Genomic DNA, 17,241 nt, shown 5'->3' with positions numbered 1-17,241 from the left:
AGGCCACCGACAACAGGCATGTTTCTCAGAGTGAGTCACAAAAGTTGGGTGATTCAGGTAAACTCAGGCATCAGCTTGTTGCTAATGTGTCCTCCTGGGTATACCCAGGCCTCAAATTTCAAAGTCTGTTATTCTACAGTTCCCAGGCTAATATTCATGGCCACTCACCCCTGACATTGTTATCCAGGCACCTCTTCCTACCTGCCCATCCCCTACACCCTGCCCATCTCCCACACTCTACCAACCATACAGTGAGGAACATAGCGCTTGCTTGCTGGTCAAGCATAACCCCTCTATACCCGGATCTGTTACCTCCCCACTTCCCTCACCCTGTGGCACATGGCCCCTCCCCAGATACAGTCTCCAAAACACAGGGACATGAAGCCTTTTGTAAGCATCAACATCCTGAATCACCCTTCTTCACAGATGGGGAATTGTTGGGTAGGGTGTGAAACCACATACTGTCCCTTCTCCTTTCTCCCTCCCTCCCTCCTGTAGCCCATTCCTTGGGAGCTGGGGCAGGGGAGCAAACAGATCAGGCCCAGGCAGCCTTTGGGGGTGGGAGCAATGGTTCACTGAGTGCAGGAGGGCCAGTTTCAAGGCTCCTTACCCTGAGCCCCACCAACTCTTGGCAGCATCAAGTCTGCCGGCAGCAGGGCAGCAGCAGGGCTGGTTTGCTTCCCCCACAGAGTGTCAGAATGGAAAAAACCCAGGGTTTTTAGCAAACTGGTCAAGTTCTAATCTAGGTTTAGCCATTCATTTGCAGGAGAGCCTCGGGAAACCATTTCTTTTGTTTGCTACTTGGTTTATGTACCTGTTATGGATTGGTTTATCCCCCCAAAATGTGTATTGTAAATCCTAACCCTTATACTTGTTGATGTAATCTCATTTGGTAAGGTAATAGGGTTTTCTTTGTTATGCTAATGGGACCATATCATTGTAGGGTGTTTTTAAGCTGATGCTTTTTTTCTTTAAGTAGATTAGAGCCAGAAGCAAGGAAACACATATTGAAAAAGATTAATGCCACGTGAAGATCACCAAAGAAGTGAGGAAGAGAGACTGAAAAAGACAAGGACCTCCCCCCAGAGCAGACAGAGGCCTTCTCCGGGAGTCAGAGCCTTGCTGTGGATTTCTAGAAACTATAAGAAAATTAATTTCTGGCTGGGCTTTTTTTTTTTACATTTTTATTTTAGGTTGTAAAACAAAACCAAAAATATTGAAATAAGCTTGTCAAATGATGTCAATTAATCTTTTCCAGAAAGCGAAAAGTAGATCTTCCTTGTTTTGGCTTCACTGCTGCTTGCACTCGGCTGATTTTGATTCTTCTCTACATCACAGTCTGGAGCATTTTCCTCATCTCCTTTCTCTTCCCCTTTCTCATCTCTTCTTCACCTTCCTCCTCCTCCTCATCTTCTACAGCTTCTCCAGTGGAATAAAACACTGATCTCAGAATTACATGCTCAGGTAAGAAGTAACCAACTTCAAACACTGTAGCAAGGATAGCTTCAGTAGCAGCATCCAAATCTCTGCTCTCAGGAACTTCAGGAGGGGGAAAAAATAAAGAAAGGATTGCTGGAAACGGTTTTAATCACAGCACAAACTGTTCCACGTTTCTTATGTTTCTGCATCTTCTTAATAGATTTCAATATGACATTCTTCCCTTTTTGGCAATCTATCTGGCACCCTGTACAACCCATAACTTTGATCCATCAGAAGAAAAGTGGTCAGAATCATCTGGTTCAGACCTCATCCTGTTTGTCTTTGTCAATATTTCATTTGTGAAGTGTTCATTGGATTCAAAGTGAAATTCCAAGACAAAGCTCCTAGACTTGCCAGCATCTGAGAACTTCACTTTAATATCTTTCAAGTGCTTCAGAATAGGTCCATCATGTTGCACAAGAAAAAGACTGATAACCCAATTTCAAAATGGGCGAAAGACATGGAAAGAATTTTCTGGGAAGAAGATATTCGAATGGCAAACAGACACATGAAGAAATATTCCAAATTACTGGCAACAAGAGAGATGCAAATCAAAACCACAATGAGGTACCATCTTACTCTAGTAACAGTGTCAAAGTTTAACAGGGCAGCAAGTAATAGATGTTGAAGAGGATGTGGTGGGAAAGGAACTCTTACACATTGTTGGTGGGATTGTAAAATGGTGCAACCATTCTGGAAGGCAATTTGGTGCTTCCTCAAAAAGCTCAACATAGAAATTCCATATGACCCAGCTATTCCACTACTTAGAATATAACCTGAGAAAGTGAGAACTGAGGCACAAACTGAGATTTGTACACCAATGTTCATAGCAGCATTATTCACCATTGCAGGAACATAAAAATAGCCCAGATGTCTAAAAACAAACTAATGGACTGAGAAATTATGGTGTATTCATGCAATGGAATACTATACAGCACGCAGGAGCAATAACTTTGTAATTTATTACCTAACTTAGAAGGGACTGGAGAACATTATGCTGAGTGAACTAACTCAGTCCTACAGGATAAATATTATATAAAATCATTATTGTAGAGTGAGTATAAGGATCCAGAAGGGGTGGGAGAAGCTGGAAGCAGAGGGATGTGGATGTACAGGGGGAAGGGAGTATTAATCATTAGGTTGTACAATTTGATGGGTAGGAGGATGAGGGAAATTGAAAGAATTTGTTTGAATTTATATTTGAGTTTTATTTAAAAAAAAAAAGAATAGGTTCGTCATGTTCCTGAAATGTATCACTGAGCAAGTCAACATTCTTAAACACAGTCAATCAAAACTCGGGAAATCCTTTGAGGTCTTCTTTTTCTTCATCCTTTTTCTCATCTTCAACCTTGGCCATTTCTTTTAGCTCTTCTGAAATTTCCTTCTCATCCTCTGGTTCCCACTCACACTATTCTGTAGGTTCATAAATTACATTGATTATCTCAAATTGCTCATCAAATAGAGGGATTGATAGAGAACAGCTTTTTTTTCAAGATCATAAACTTTCTCATAGAATTTGGCTTCTATTTGTGCAAATTTAATGTGAAGATTTTTAAATTCACTTGTCTTTTAAATACCTTAGGCAAACTTTCAATGTATCATGTTGGTGTGTCTCTCAGACCATCACGTCTTTCTAGAAGCAAGAATCTGAGGGTTTTGCATCATCTGAACAGTAGCTGATGTGCTTTGCTTTTTGTTTCATTACCAGTTTCTTCTTCTACTTCTTCAACCTCATCCAAATCTTGGATCAAATTCAGATCAAATGTCAACGTCTTGCCACTTGTAAGAACTCCAAATATTAGAGGCTAGAACATAGAGCCAGGCACTAATTTCTGTTTTCTAAATCTTTACACTTAATATTTTAGTAACAGCTGCCATAGATAACCAAGACAACACCAATTTGCCTGTTTCCTGGATGGTAACATGTTTTGCAATATGCATTTTCTCTTCTCCTCTGCCTGGAAAGCTCTTTAAAGGTAGAGATCCTTCCAGACCACAGCCCATCCCTTGCATTTGATCGAGTTCACTGGTGAAGAACACAGGCATTGGAATCAGATTCATCTAGAGGCAACTTCTGATTTTGTCATTTACCACATGAGTGTGACCTTTGGCAAATTACTAAACCTTTCTGAGCCTCCAGCACCTCACTTTTTAAAGCAGATTTATTCATTAATTCACTCATTGAACTTGATATTCCTTGAAGGCCTGCTACTTGTCAAGCACTGATGTGGATACAGCAGACAGACACAGGCCTGTGCCCTGTAGGGCTCACACTTCAATGGAGAGTGTCAGTGCGTGACTCTGAGGGTGATTGCATGGACTGAGCAAGCTAACACATGGGCCGTGCCTGCACAGAATTGGCTTGGCAAATGAGAGGTGTAGTTGTGAACATCCATCCAAAAACACGTACTGAATGAAGACTAAGGGGCAGCCCCATGCTGGGCTCTAGGGAGACCAAGACGTGAAACACTCTGCACCCTCAAGGAATTGTTTTTTTCACATACTGTATGTCAGATGGGAAATGGGAAACATTCAGAAGCTTATCGGGTGGTGGTGGGGGAAGCAACCGCTCACAGCCAGCCCCTACCTGCGTGGCATGCTACACATTCTAGAATATCAGGTGACAGCTGCTTGCCCCTTAAGATTCCTTCAGAGATAGTCATACGTGATTGATGATTATCAACTGTGTTTTCTGGGGATCCTGAAGCAGAAGAGGAATATTTGGTTCCAAAATAGAAAGGCTTTGAACGAGGTGGTTTTGAACTGCGCTCTTGAGAAGAGTAGGACTCAATAAACAAGGCATGGTGGTGGATAGATGTAGTGTGAGAGGCCCTCCAAGGGGCTAGAGGAATAAAGTCATAAAAAAAAGAAAGCATGAGGTATCAACTTTGTGCCTAATCCCAGGAAGGAGGAAGATAGCCTGGTCCAGGGTGAGGTTGGTGGCCGACACAGGCATAGCCAACTGTATTTACAGGCACTGGAGACAACTGTTCACAGAGCTAGGTTTCAGATAGCCCTCTTCCAGCCTTCTACCCTTGGCTTAAAATGAAAAGATTACACTAGGCATAAAATTCCACCATTAGCAATTCATTCCTTTGGCTAAGCATTTAGCCTTTAGGGAGTCCCTGAGAAGGGGCAAACTATCCCCAGAGGAATGACACACAGAGAAGGGTGGACCTGAGACTTGGAGGGAGTAATGAGGAGAAAAGACTAGAGTTGTGGAGAGCCAGAAGTGTCCAAAGAATCTGATGGGAGCCTTTGACACAGTAAGCGTATCTCTAGCTAGTGAATAACATCAGCTGAAAACAGTTAAGTTTTGGCTGTCCATAGCTGACCCTGCACTGCTCGGCTGGAGAGGCTGATTGAGTCTTTAGGAAGGAATCGGTCTTTATCTCCATGCTAAGCATTTTCCTTCTCCTCCCTCCCTGCAGTGCCTGTGGAAGTTGAAAGATTCCTCCTCCAGGCAATAATCTCATCATTCAATGCCATTTTGTTCAGGAGCATCGTGGGCCACTCCTCCCATGTGTGGTTGGTAGCACTCACTCAGTCAACAAATATGGTACCGCAAGTGGATCGGCACCAGGAATGCAGTGGGGTACAAGAGACCCAATCCCTGCTCTCCTGGAGCATGAAGTCTAGAGGGGGAGTCACACAAAAGATATATCACTGCACATGGTGGCAAGTACATGTGGGTAAAAGCCTTGCTGGCATCCAGCCACTCTGACTCATGATGACCCTGTGTGTGTAAATGTGAAACTTCTCGGTGGGATTTTCAGTGGTTGACATTTTGCAGGCAGATCACCAGACCTTTCTTCTAAGACACCTTAGGCTAGACTTGAACCTCAAACCTTTTGGTTAGCAGTCAAGCACATTAACCATTTGGACTACTTGGGAAGAATATTAGTGAAATAATTTAGATGGAAGGAATCAGGGAAAGCCATGAAAAGATCTGAAGGGAGAGGTAAGTGCAGAACATTTTAAATAAGGAGAACTCCACAGGGGGAAAGCTCTGAGATAAGAAGGGATTGGGCTGTTGGGTGTCAGTGAGATACTAAAGAAGATCAGTGAGGCTGGAAGAAGAAAACGAAAGAGATGCAGACAAGCACGAAGCAGGCACGTCAACGAATGGTGCTGGCAAAACTGCACTGCAACCTGCAGAAAGCTGAAGCAGGATCCACATCTCACACCATACACAAAAATCAGCACAAGCTGGATCAGAGACCTGGGGGTAAAGCCCCAAACCCTAAAGATCATAAGAGACAAAATGGAACCAAATTTAGAAGGCCTAGCCTATCATATAAATAGGCTGGCAAATACAGCCAGAAATACACAACTGGGAGAGGATAACATTGATGAATGGGACCTTCTAAAGATCAAGTCCTTGTACGCATCAAAACTTTTTCCAATAGAGTGAAGAGAAAAATCTACTAACTGAGGAAAAGCCATCTGGCAAATGCCATCTCAGACAAGGGTCTCATAATGAAAGTTTACAGAGTCCCAGGGCCTCCACAAGGAAAAAGACCCAACTACAAAATGGGGGGAAAGCATGGAAAGACTTTTCTCAGAGGAAGATATTCAGATAGACACATGAGGAAATGCTCAAAATAATTGGCAATCAGAGAGATGTAAATCAAAACCACAATGAGATACCATCTCACCTCAGTTGCAGTGTCAAAGTTTAACAAGACAGCAAGCAATAAATGTTGAAAAGGATATGAAGAGATTGGAACTCTAATACACTGTTGGTGGGATGGTAAAGTGGTACAACCACTCCAGAAGGCAGTTTGGCATTCCCTCAAAAAGCTGAACATAGAAATTCCATATGACCAGCTACTCCACTGCTAGGAATATACCCTGAGGAAAATAAAACTGAGACACAAATGGAGATCTGTGCACCAATGTTCATAGCAGCGTTATTCACAATAGCAAGAAAATGGAAAAGCTCAAATGCCGATTAACAAATGGATTTAGAAATTGTGGTACATTCACACAGCACTTAGGAACAACAATTATGAAAAAATATTATACATCATGAGAGAGGCTGGAAAGCATTATGCTAAGAGATCTAACTCAGTGTTATTAGGACAAATACTGCATAAGACTTTTATTGTAAAAATAGAGGGCTAATTAGCAGGATGTGTATAAAAGTAAAAAGGGGGAAGAAAAGGGAACAGGGAGGGGGAAATCACAGGATTGAAGAGTCTGGTGGGTAGAAGGAGGGAGTGAAGGAATTAGGAAGATCCAGTGGGGACCCAAAAAAATGGGGTAATAGTGGGCAGAGATCAATGGTGATTAATTGTATACAATATAACACATGGGAATGATATAATATATATGATCAATATAACACAATATGAATGAAGGAATGTGTGGAACACAATATATATGAATGAAACAATGTATACATTTTTTTTTATGCAAACCAGTATAAAATAAAAGGGAAAAAGGGAACAGAGCAGGGAAGACCATACCTGGTTTTATAGGCAGGTGACAACTTTGGGAAGTCATAGGGACTGAGAGGTCTGTGTTAACAGCTCACTCAGGTTCTACCAGGGAGAGGTGAAGCCAGCTTGGCCAGTGTGGCTGGTGTTGAAGTTAGACGCCATTGAATCCACTACAACTCAGAGTGACCCTATGAATAGATGTGAACCTTGCTCTACCCTGTGCCATCCTCATCATCTCTGCCTTGCCCAAGCCCATTGGTGTTGTCACCGTGTTAATCTTACGGGAGGTCTTCCTCTCTTTTTCTGAATCTCAGCTTTCCCCAGAATGATGCCCTTTTCTAAGGACTTGCCCCTCTTGACCTTAGTCCCAAAGAATGTGAGATGAAGTTTCACCATCCTTACCTTGAAGGAGTACCTTGGATTTCACTTCCTTGAGAGAATTCCAGACCCAAGAAATCAGTTACTAGGATTTGGTAAAAGAATGCCTGGCAGCATCGAAGGGCTCCCATGTAGGTTGAACTGACAACTTTTCAGTTAGCAGTCAAGTGCTTAACTGTTCATGCCACCAAGGTTGATAAAGACTAAAAAGAAGAGAGAGGGTCTGGTTTATCTCTGGAAGTTTCTCATAGTTATTGAATGGCCTCAGTTTAATCGCAAGCCCCTTCACGCTCCAGCTGTGTCATATGACTGGGACAATAACAATAGCTCACACTCACGAAACACGCACCGTGGGCTAAGTATTGCACTGAGAGTACGACATCAACCATCATTCACTTCTCACAACAAATGTCCTTGAATCATCTCCACTTTTTCTTGTTGTTATTGTTAGGTGCCATCAAGTCAAGTACAATTCATAGCAACCCTATGAACAAAAGATCTGAACCTTGTTCTATCCTGCACCATCCTTACACTTCCTGACACACAAGAACCTATTCAGTCACCGTGTCAATCCACCTGGTTGAAGGTCTTCCACTTACAGGTCAGGAAATTGAAACCTAGAGGAGTTAAGCACCTTGTTCACACAGTTCACACACGGCTGGTAGGTGAAGGAGCCAACCAGCCGGTCCCTGTAGCGAGATTCCACAATCCAACTCTCAACCACTGTAAAGATCAGCCTCTAAACAGCTTCCTTACTGGTTAAATAGGGTTAATGGCAGCTACCTCACTGAGCTGAGAGGATTAAATGACAACAGCAATGTTCCCTGCGCAGTATGACATGCTGCAGGTACTTTACAAGTGCCATGTCTTCTCCCTTCCTCCTGAGCTGAATGCTGACGAGCCAAGAGCTCATAAATATGTCAGCGGTGGCAGCAAAGTCAGACAGCAAAGCCTGTCCTGGTGACGGGGAGGTCTGGGAGCTCTCTCAGGGCCTCTTCAAGTGCTTCACCAAACTTATTTATTTATTTGCTTTTTAAAAAAAGCTTTTCAATGAAAGAGTTGTCGGTCACTGGTGTGCGGTGTATCTCCAGACTTCTGGAGCGAGGCCAGAGCACGGGCCCTAGCCAACATGCTGTTTTCCAGAGTCTGCTGCCAAGGCCCAACAGTCAGCACCAAGTACCTCCACCGCACAGGCTCACATAGCCACACACCGGGGCATGACTTGAGATGCCTGAGGGGCTGCAGGGAGCCCAGAAAAGAAAACCAGGAGAACAGGTTGTGTCCCCAGAACAGGGGCTAAAGCCAGAATGAAGAACAAATTGACCTGGCTCTGAGCCTCCTGGAAACTTTAAATCCAAGGGGGTATTTAACGTGTTCTCCACCTACCTGGTTGGGACCCAGGTGGAACCACAGAGAAGAGGGCATTAGGGGAGTGATGGAGACTGGACAATGTGGACTCTCTAGGTGTCCTCTGGCCTGAAAGCTTTGTGGCTTTAGATAGCGAGGATGGACATTAGGAAGAGAGCTCGACTGGGTCACCGAGATAAAGAAAGAGCAAAATTCTGCAGCACTTGAAGTGTCCAGCATATTTGGAGCCCTGGGCTCTAACTTGCCTCAATTATCCTCTCCTGCAATTTCAAAATAAATTTTTACAATTATCATTATTATAATAATTATTATAACATTATATTATAATCTTATTATTAGATATAATTATTATAACATGTACAGAGCCCCAGCTGTGTGGAGGATACTGTAGCCAGCCCGTGGGGATGCTGGATGCAGACCTGACCCCAAGCTGCCAGGGAGGAGATAAGACGGGTCCGTGGTGAAGCTCAGTACCAGGACCTTGCAGAAAGAACTGCAAAAGGGCAAAGAATGTCTTTCAGCGTGATGTTGGAAAGCCCTCAGGGGAGCTGGCATTTTAACTGGGTTTTGAAAACCAGGTTGGGAAAAAAATGAAAAGCATTTTAGTCTAGATTGTCTTTTTCCAATTATGTAGGTAATTAATTCAATACCTCCAGCCACTGAGTTGGTTCTGACTCATAACAAACCTCCACTGGGTTTCTGAGGCTGTAGATCTTTACAAGAAGAGACTGGCTAATCACTGTCTCTCTGAGCTCCTGGTAGAGTCAGACTGCATGCTTATTATAATAACAATAATTTTAAAAATGTATTTAAAAACGGCAGAGAAGTTGAAAGAACATAATCACCTAGTTCCAAAGCCCAGAAAAAATCACGGTTAAAATATAGCTGTGTTTCCTTCTGCTCTATTCCATGTGCACAGAACTCTTCCTTCACTTCTTTTTGTTATTTTATGCATCTGTGAAGGTAGCATTTCAGCAGATGGAGTTGGAAGAAAGGAGGGAAAGGCCTTCAGTAAGTAGGAGATGATAGAGTCGAGGTGAGGGGTCTTTGGTCACTCTGTGCCCACATGAGAAGCATCCCAGGGGACAAGCCCCACCTTTGGCCTCCCCAGGCCCATGCCCCTAACTGCTCTGATTGGCTGCTGTGCCACCCCCTTGCCCAGCCACAGTCCATCTCTCTGCTTGGCACCCAAGGCTAAGGCTTAGGACTGGAACTGTAGCTGCCCTTGTTCTGCTACGGCCTCCCAAGGTGGACAGAGCCTATTTCTTATGAGATGGAGTTGAGCTTTCATTTCCAAAATGAAATAAAATCCCTGGGACAATTATCCGGACTGCCCACGTGATAACCACTAGTCACATTGAGCATTGTGGCTGGTCTGTATTAATACATAAGGGTGACATGCATGCTAGATTTTTAAAAGACAGTATACCAAAAATGTAAAATATCTAAATATTCTTTTTAATTGATGACAAATATTCATTGCTGGCATGATTACATGTTGATTGTACATTAAAGTAATAATAAATTAGTTACAACCAAACCCAAGCCCCCACTGCCATTGAGCCGGCTCTGTCTCATTGCGAGCCCTGTTTGGGTTTCTGAGGCTGTAAATCTTTATGGGAAGAATCTGTCTCATTTTTCTCCCAAAGATCAATGGGCGCATTGGAACTGCCAACCTTTGGCACATAACACACTATGTCCCCAGAGCTCCTTGAAATTGATATATTAAGTAAATAAAATATATTAGTAATATTAACTTTACCTGCCCTTTTGACTTTCTTGTGACCATTAGAACAACTAGGGAGCCCTATTGCCATAGTCCATAGGGGTTTGTGTCTCTCTTGTGGTTCAACTCTACCAGTGACTTCTTAGGAGAAAGAGGGGCAACCTCCTCCCCTGCAAGTCCAATGGAGGGTCAGCTATGAGTCATTCTAACCTGTCAGCAGTGGGAGAGAGATTAGAATAAGTTAAATTTTCTCCAAAACTCTCATTTCTGCCTTAAGTTATATATCTGCCCTTTGAACAGTGATGATCTAGATTGGACCATTCCCCTATCTTCTAAGTGAAAACCCATAGAGAGGTGTGTTCTAGAGGAGCCTCAGATCAAGGAGGAGTTGTAACACATGGGAATGAGATCAATCCAGACAAGGCTGGAGATGGGGAGGGCTGTGAGGGGAGCAGCCAAGCCTGAGGTGGTTTCTGGGAAAAGGGGAATGTGGAGCAAGTATTTTCTCTCCTGCTCTCATGTATCGGTTTATGAGCCAAACTCCCTGGTCACCTGTGAACATCCTGAGATGAATTAGAAAATCTTTTTATCTTTGGGGCCAAGTGCAGTGCCTACCAGCAAGTGAGAGTTTGAAGACACACACTGAATTGATGAATGAGGAGGATTAGGATGGGAGAGAATCCAGACAGCAAAGAGCTGCGCTGAGACAGAGCCAGGCCTGCCTGTGTGGCTCTGGTGCTCAGAGTACTTGGGGAGTTTAATCTTTAAATCCTTCAGATTATAATCTCCCAGAGAACATGGAGACCACACTCTAGATGGAAGGCAATCGAGAACAAGCAGAGAGGACACCCTGGGGTCATTGATTCAACCGCCTGCGCCTTTGTTCCCTCTCCTGAGGAACAAGCCCTTCCAATTCCTGACGTCAGCATTTGTGCTGCGGCCTGGCCCCCACCCTCCCCACCCTTGCCCCTGCCCAATGCGGACATGTGCACACACCCTTCCCTCTTCATGGGTCAGTGGCTGTCAGGAGCACCCTCCTCACCCATCTCTACCCTCAAGGTGGAGTCTTACTGGTATGTAGGTTCCCATAGTCCCCACCCAAGTGGTTGAGGTGGGGATGTGGCAGGACCAGAGAGTGAATTCAGAGAAGACTCTGGCATGGCTCAGTGGATGAGGGTTGCTATCACCGCTTATTGAGAATCAGCTTATTGTGGAAATTAAGTACCAGGATTCAGGAATCAGAAGCCTGAGTTCAAATCTCAGCCATTGTACTTACTGAGTCACTCTGAGCAAGCTGAGTACTGTCTGCTGATTTTAGCTTCCTCATCTCGAAATGGGCATAAAACAAGTTCCCTGCTCATAGAGTGGTCCAGAGACTCAATGGATAGAAAGAAATCAGTACCTGACACATAGCCAAGTGCTCAGTAAATGTCAGTGGATACTAACAGACCATTCAGCTCCCTGACTATATGGTTGGAAAAATATGCTCAAAGAAGAATCATAGTAGACAGTTATACAAACAAAATGGTTCTAATCACTAGAGGGGTTTCCCCCCTTCTAATTTTATTATGAAACATTTTAAACCAAAAAGCAGAGAGAATAATACAATTAATTCCTACGTACTCAGTACCCTACTTCCATGATTATTTCCCTTACTGATTATTTTTTCATTAACCTCTTGTCAGACTCTTCGGTGATTTTGAAGTTAATCTTAGTCATAATGTCATTTCATCTGTAAATATTTCATTTTATTATTATTACTTTTTAATTCTTTTCCTTTTTTAATTGAAATTTTAATGAAAGTTTATAGAGACTTTGGATTTCCATTCATTCATTGTTGCACATTTTCCTCCCTGCCCAGCCCTCCCTACTCAGTCGGTTATTCTCTTTGAAAGGTAAAAAAAAATTCTTTCATTATTATACAACCCCGTCCCACCCCCAGTTCACTTTACCAAACAGTTCCCATTCTGGATTCTTGTCATGAAAATAATACCAAATCAATGTGTACTCACTAAGAAAAGAACTAAAAAAGCCATATGACGCTTATTTTAGTTAAAAAAAAACTCCACAGTATTTTTGTTGTGTACCATTGAGTTGGAACTGACCATAATTGACACTCCAGTGGGTTTTTAGGCACAGTTAATCACGCAGGAGATTGCCCATCCTTCTCCCTTGGAGCAGCTGGTGGATTCGAACCATGTGCATTCAGGATTACAGCGCAGCTTCTTGCCACTACACCACCAGAGTTTTTTTTTTAATATAATTTACTGTTCCAGCCTCTGTTTAAACTCTCCAATTGTCTCATTTCTAAAATAGCTTGATTAAAAAAACAGGTGTCCAGATAAAGTCCACTAATTGCAAGTGCTTGCTACCTCTGAAGTCTCTTTTAAAACGTTGTTGTTCTTGTTGTTATGTGCCATTGTGTTCCCTTCAACTCCTAGCGGCCTTATGTACAATAGCCCTAAACCTTGCTCTGTTCTTTGCCAGTCTTATCGTCTCTGATACACCTACCCCCCATTACCCCAGTTACTGAGTCAAACCATCTCATCGAGGGTCTTCCTTTCTTACACTGTCTCTCCACCCTCCCAAGGACTGATCCCATTTTGCAGTATATCTAAAGTATGTCAGCTGAAGCTTCAGAATTTTTGCATCCAAGGAGCAGCCTGGTTTTACCCTCTCTAGGATGAACCTGTTTGTTCTCCTAGCAGCCAACGGTTTATTCAATACTCTTCTCCAGCACCACAGCTCAAAGGCATCAATCCTCTTTCTATCATCCCTAGTCATTGTCCAGCTTTCTGATGCATTGCAAGTAATTGTGAAGACCATGGCCTGGACCAGGTGCACCTCAGTCTCAAGACTGACACGGTTGCTCTTCAGCACTCTGGAGACGTCCCTGACAGCAGACTTTCCCAATGCAATTCATCTTTTAATTTCCTGGCTTCTGGTGCTAAGAGTGTTGCTCGTGGAGCCAAGTAAACTAAAGCTGTTAACAATGTCAATATCTTCACCATCTATCATGATGCTGCCAATCAGCCCAGTGGTAAGAATCTTTGTTTTCTTGATGTTGAGCTTCAATCTGTATTGACCTTTTGCAGCTAACACTTCAGGTCCTCCTCAGTTTCAGCAAACAGGATTGTGTCATCTGTATAACACAGGTTGTTGATGAGTCTTCCTCCAATCCTGATGCCACATTTCTCCTCATTGAGCCCAGCCTTCCAGATGATCTATTCTGTATATATAGATTTAAAAGGTATGGAGACAGAATACATCCCTGGTGTACACCCTTCCCAATTTTGAACCATGCAGTGTTTCCTGGCTCTGTTCTGACGACTACCTCCTGATCCAAACATAGGTTTCACATTAGCACAATTCAGCATTCTGGGAGTCAGCCACAGTTTGCTGCAATCCACACAGTCAAATGCCTTGCTATTGAGTCCACTTTATCTCATGGCAACTTCATGCAAGTCAGAACAGAACAGGATTTTCAATGACTGACATTTTTCCAGAAGTAGATCTTTACTTTCTTCTAAGGTGTATTACCTATTGAACGCTCATCCTTTTTTGGCTTGCAGCTGAGCAAATAAAATATATAAATGTTAACCATTTATGCCACCACTCCTTTAAAACTGTGGGCGCTCCTTTCTTTCCCTTTTCTCTTTTTACAATATGTTGGAGAAATTAGATAAATTTCCCGGTCTCAAGTTTTATTGCCTCCTCCCTCTACGAGGTTTGGTGAGGTTCAGCGTCAGTATTCACAGGCAAGCATTGTTCTTCCATCCAGGTACACACAATGTCTTACCCACTGCCGTTTTGTGATGTTGATCAAAGCCTGGATCCATGATTTCATTTAAAAAAGGAGCCAAGCTCATTGCCAGGGAGTAGATTCTGTCTTGGAGCAGAGAAGGGTAGAGCTGCTCTTCCATAGGGTCTCCAAGGCAACAAACCTTTTCAGAAACAGCCAGCCAGCCTCATCATTCTCCTGAGGGCCACTGGTGCATTTGAGTTGCTACTCTTTCAATCTTTCTAATAGTAACCTCTTCCTCTGTAATGTTAGAGAGGAAGACTCTCAGGTAGGTGGAATAGTGACTGCAACAATGAATCACGGAGGTCAGAGACTGAGGATGGTGCAGGACAGGACAGGGTTCAGATCTGCTGTTCATAGGGTCGCTAGGAATTGTACTCAGTGGTGCCTACAACAGCCATAGCCCCGTCCTTGATCCTTGGCATCACCAGATATCTCATTATTTCTTTCCCTTCCTTTCTCCTTCATTGCCATTGAGTCAGACCTGACTCATAGCTGATCCTTTGGCAGGTTTTTGGAGGCTGTAAATCACACTTAGAAGGGATTGCAAAAGAGTAATATTCTGATTTTATCATGTCTTCACTTAGTAGTTGAAATATTTTTACTATAAGAAACTTGCCTGATTTAAGTTTAGGGAATGAGGGAAAGAAAGATGAGAGCCAACCTGGAAAAGCAGAGGAACTCTGACCCTGATGTCAAACCACCCAGGAATGGGATCTCAGCTCTACCACTGTCAAATGGGGTGACCTTGGTAGAGTTACTGAATTTCTCTTTCCTTCTATTTCCTTATGCTTAAAATGGGGAAGTTATTAATATTGTGTACTTGCCATCTGTGCTAAGTGCCTTAAAGACAATGGCATTTACTCCTCCTATCAGTGCAACAAGATGTTGTTATTAGAAGCTCTTGAGTCAGCTGTGACTCACAGCAACCTTTTGTACAACAGACTAAAACGCTGCCCCAGCCTGGGCCATCCTCACAATCTCTGCTCTGCTCAGACCCATTATTGCGCCTCTGTGTTAATTCCTCTCATCACGGGTCTTCTTTTTAGACACCCTCTGCTTTACCAAGCATGATATCTTTCTCCAAGGACTGGCCCCTCCTGTTAACATTCCCAAAATGTGTGAGATGAATGCTCTTTTCTAAAGAGCATTCTGGTTGTACTTCTTCCAAGACAGATTTGTTTGTTCTTTTGGCAGCCTGTGATATAGTCAATATTCTTTGCCAACACCACAATTCAAAGGCATTAATTCTCTTTACTCTTTCTTATTCATTGTTCAACTTTCATATGCCTATGAAGTGATTGACAAACCACCATGGTTTGGATCAGACCCACCTTAACCTTCAAAGTGACATCTTTGCTCTTTAGCTTAAAGAGGTCTTTTACAGTGTCTTATTCCAATGCAACATGTCATTTGCTTCCTTAACTGGTGCTTCCACGGGTGTTAATGAGATCTAAGTAAAACGAAATTCTTGACAACATCAGTCTTTTCTCCATTTATCATGATATTGTTTATTGGTCCTGTTGTGAGGAAGTTTGTTTGCTTTCTGAGATCAGAGCTATTCTTGCCCTGCCCATTTCAGAAAAGAAGGAAGCTGAAGCAGAGTGGTTGAGCAATGCATTCACAATTACGCAACTAGGAGGTGGTAGAGGAGAGACTGGAACCCAGGACAGTCTGACTCAGGGCACACTATACTCTAGTGGTTATTGTGAAAATGTGAAGTGCTGATGGACATTCTTTATTGTCTACTGCAGCCTTGACACCACGTCAGTGACTTGGCTGGATTCCAGAGTCCACATTCGAAAGAAGTACACTGTTTTCACAGTGCTAGCCTATTGTCGTTGCTGTTAGGTGTCAATGAGTCATGCATGACTCAAAGCAACCTTATTAACAATAGATCTGAACCCTGCCCTGTTCTGTGCCATCCTCATAATTTCTACCATACTGGAACCCATTGCTGCTGTCACTGTATCAATCCACCTTGTTAAGGTCTTCCTCTCTTCTACTGACCCTCCACTTTTCCAAGCACAATGTATCTTTCCAAGGTTGTTAACCTATAGTTGGTGGATAATTGGAGTTAAGTGGTTTTTACTGAGAGCAGTGGTGGTCCAGTGATAAAATTCTCACCTTCCATACATGAGACCTCGGTTTAATTCCTGGCCAAGGCATTTCATGCACAGCCACCACCTGTTAGTGAAAACTTGCCTGTTGCTGTGATGACATAATGCACTGGGATATTCTTCTGCAAAGAACATCTTTAAAGTGCAAGAGAATAAGAATGCCACTTTAAAGACTAAGGTGCCCTCATAAGCCATGGTGTTTCCAATCATCTCATATACATAAGAAAGTTGCACAGGGAAGGGGAAAGATGGAAGAGGAATTGTCATGATTTTGAATTGAAGTTTTAGAAAAAGAAATAGTGAACATGCTATGGACTGCTTAAAGAACAAACCGGTCTGTCCTGGAGGAAGTACAGCCAAAGTGCTCCTTAGAGACAAGGATGCTGAGACTTTGCCTCACATACTTTGAACATGTTATCAGGAGGGGCCAGTCCCAGGAGAAAGACATGTGTTTGGTAAAATACAGGGTCAGCAAACCAAGAGGAAGAGCCTTAATGAGGTAGATTGGCACAGTGGGTACAATAACAGGCTTAAGCACAGTCAAGATAGAGGAGGCTGGCAGTGTCAGACTCTGTTGATTTGCTGGCACATCTAACAACAGCAACAGTGATGCTGAATGGTTTCCCGGAAGCTTCCAGACTAGATGGACTAGGTAAAAAGACCTGGTGACCTAGTTCCAAAAAGCCCCTGAAAACCTCATGGACAACAGCAATCCAATCTCAAATTGGCTGTGGGGGTGCCACAGGGTTGGGCAGTGTTCTGTCTCACTGTGCACGGGGCTACCATGAGCGGGAGGCTCACTCTCAACAGTTAATAACAGTATCAGTGACTGCAGAAGTAACTGCCATGAGATTAAGGGACAGGTCAGAGAGACAATCAAGATGGGAGAAAGGTCAAGCTCTAACAAATGAGATACTCGATCTG

General features: G+C 43.1%; 1 pseudogene; it reads right to left on the bottom strand.

Annotated features, from left to right (window-relative positions):
• Positions 1-1,290: 1,290 nt before the first annotated feature.
• Positions 1,291-3,273, bottom strand: LOC102848637 (annotated as a pseudogene).
• Between the last annotated feature and the right edge of the window lie 13,968 nt (positions 3,274-17,241).

The sequence above is a fragment of the Elephantulus edwardii genome, unplaced genomic scaffold, assembly GCF_000299155.1.
Source record: "Elephantulus edwardii isolate Elephantulus edwardi_28Jun2011 unplaced genomic scaffold, EleEdw1.0 scaffold00278, whole genome shotgun sequence".
NCBI lineage: Eukaryota > Metazoa > Chordata > Mammalia > Macroscelidea > Macroscelididae > Elephantulus > Elephantulus edwardii.
This window is presented reverse-complemented; position numbering and strand designations above follow the sequence as displayed.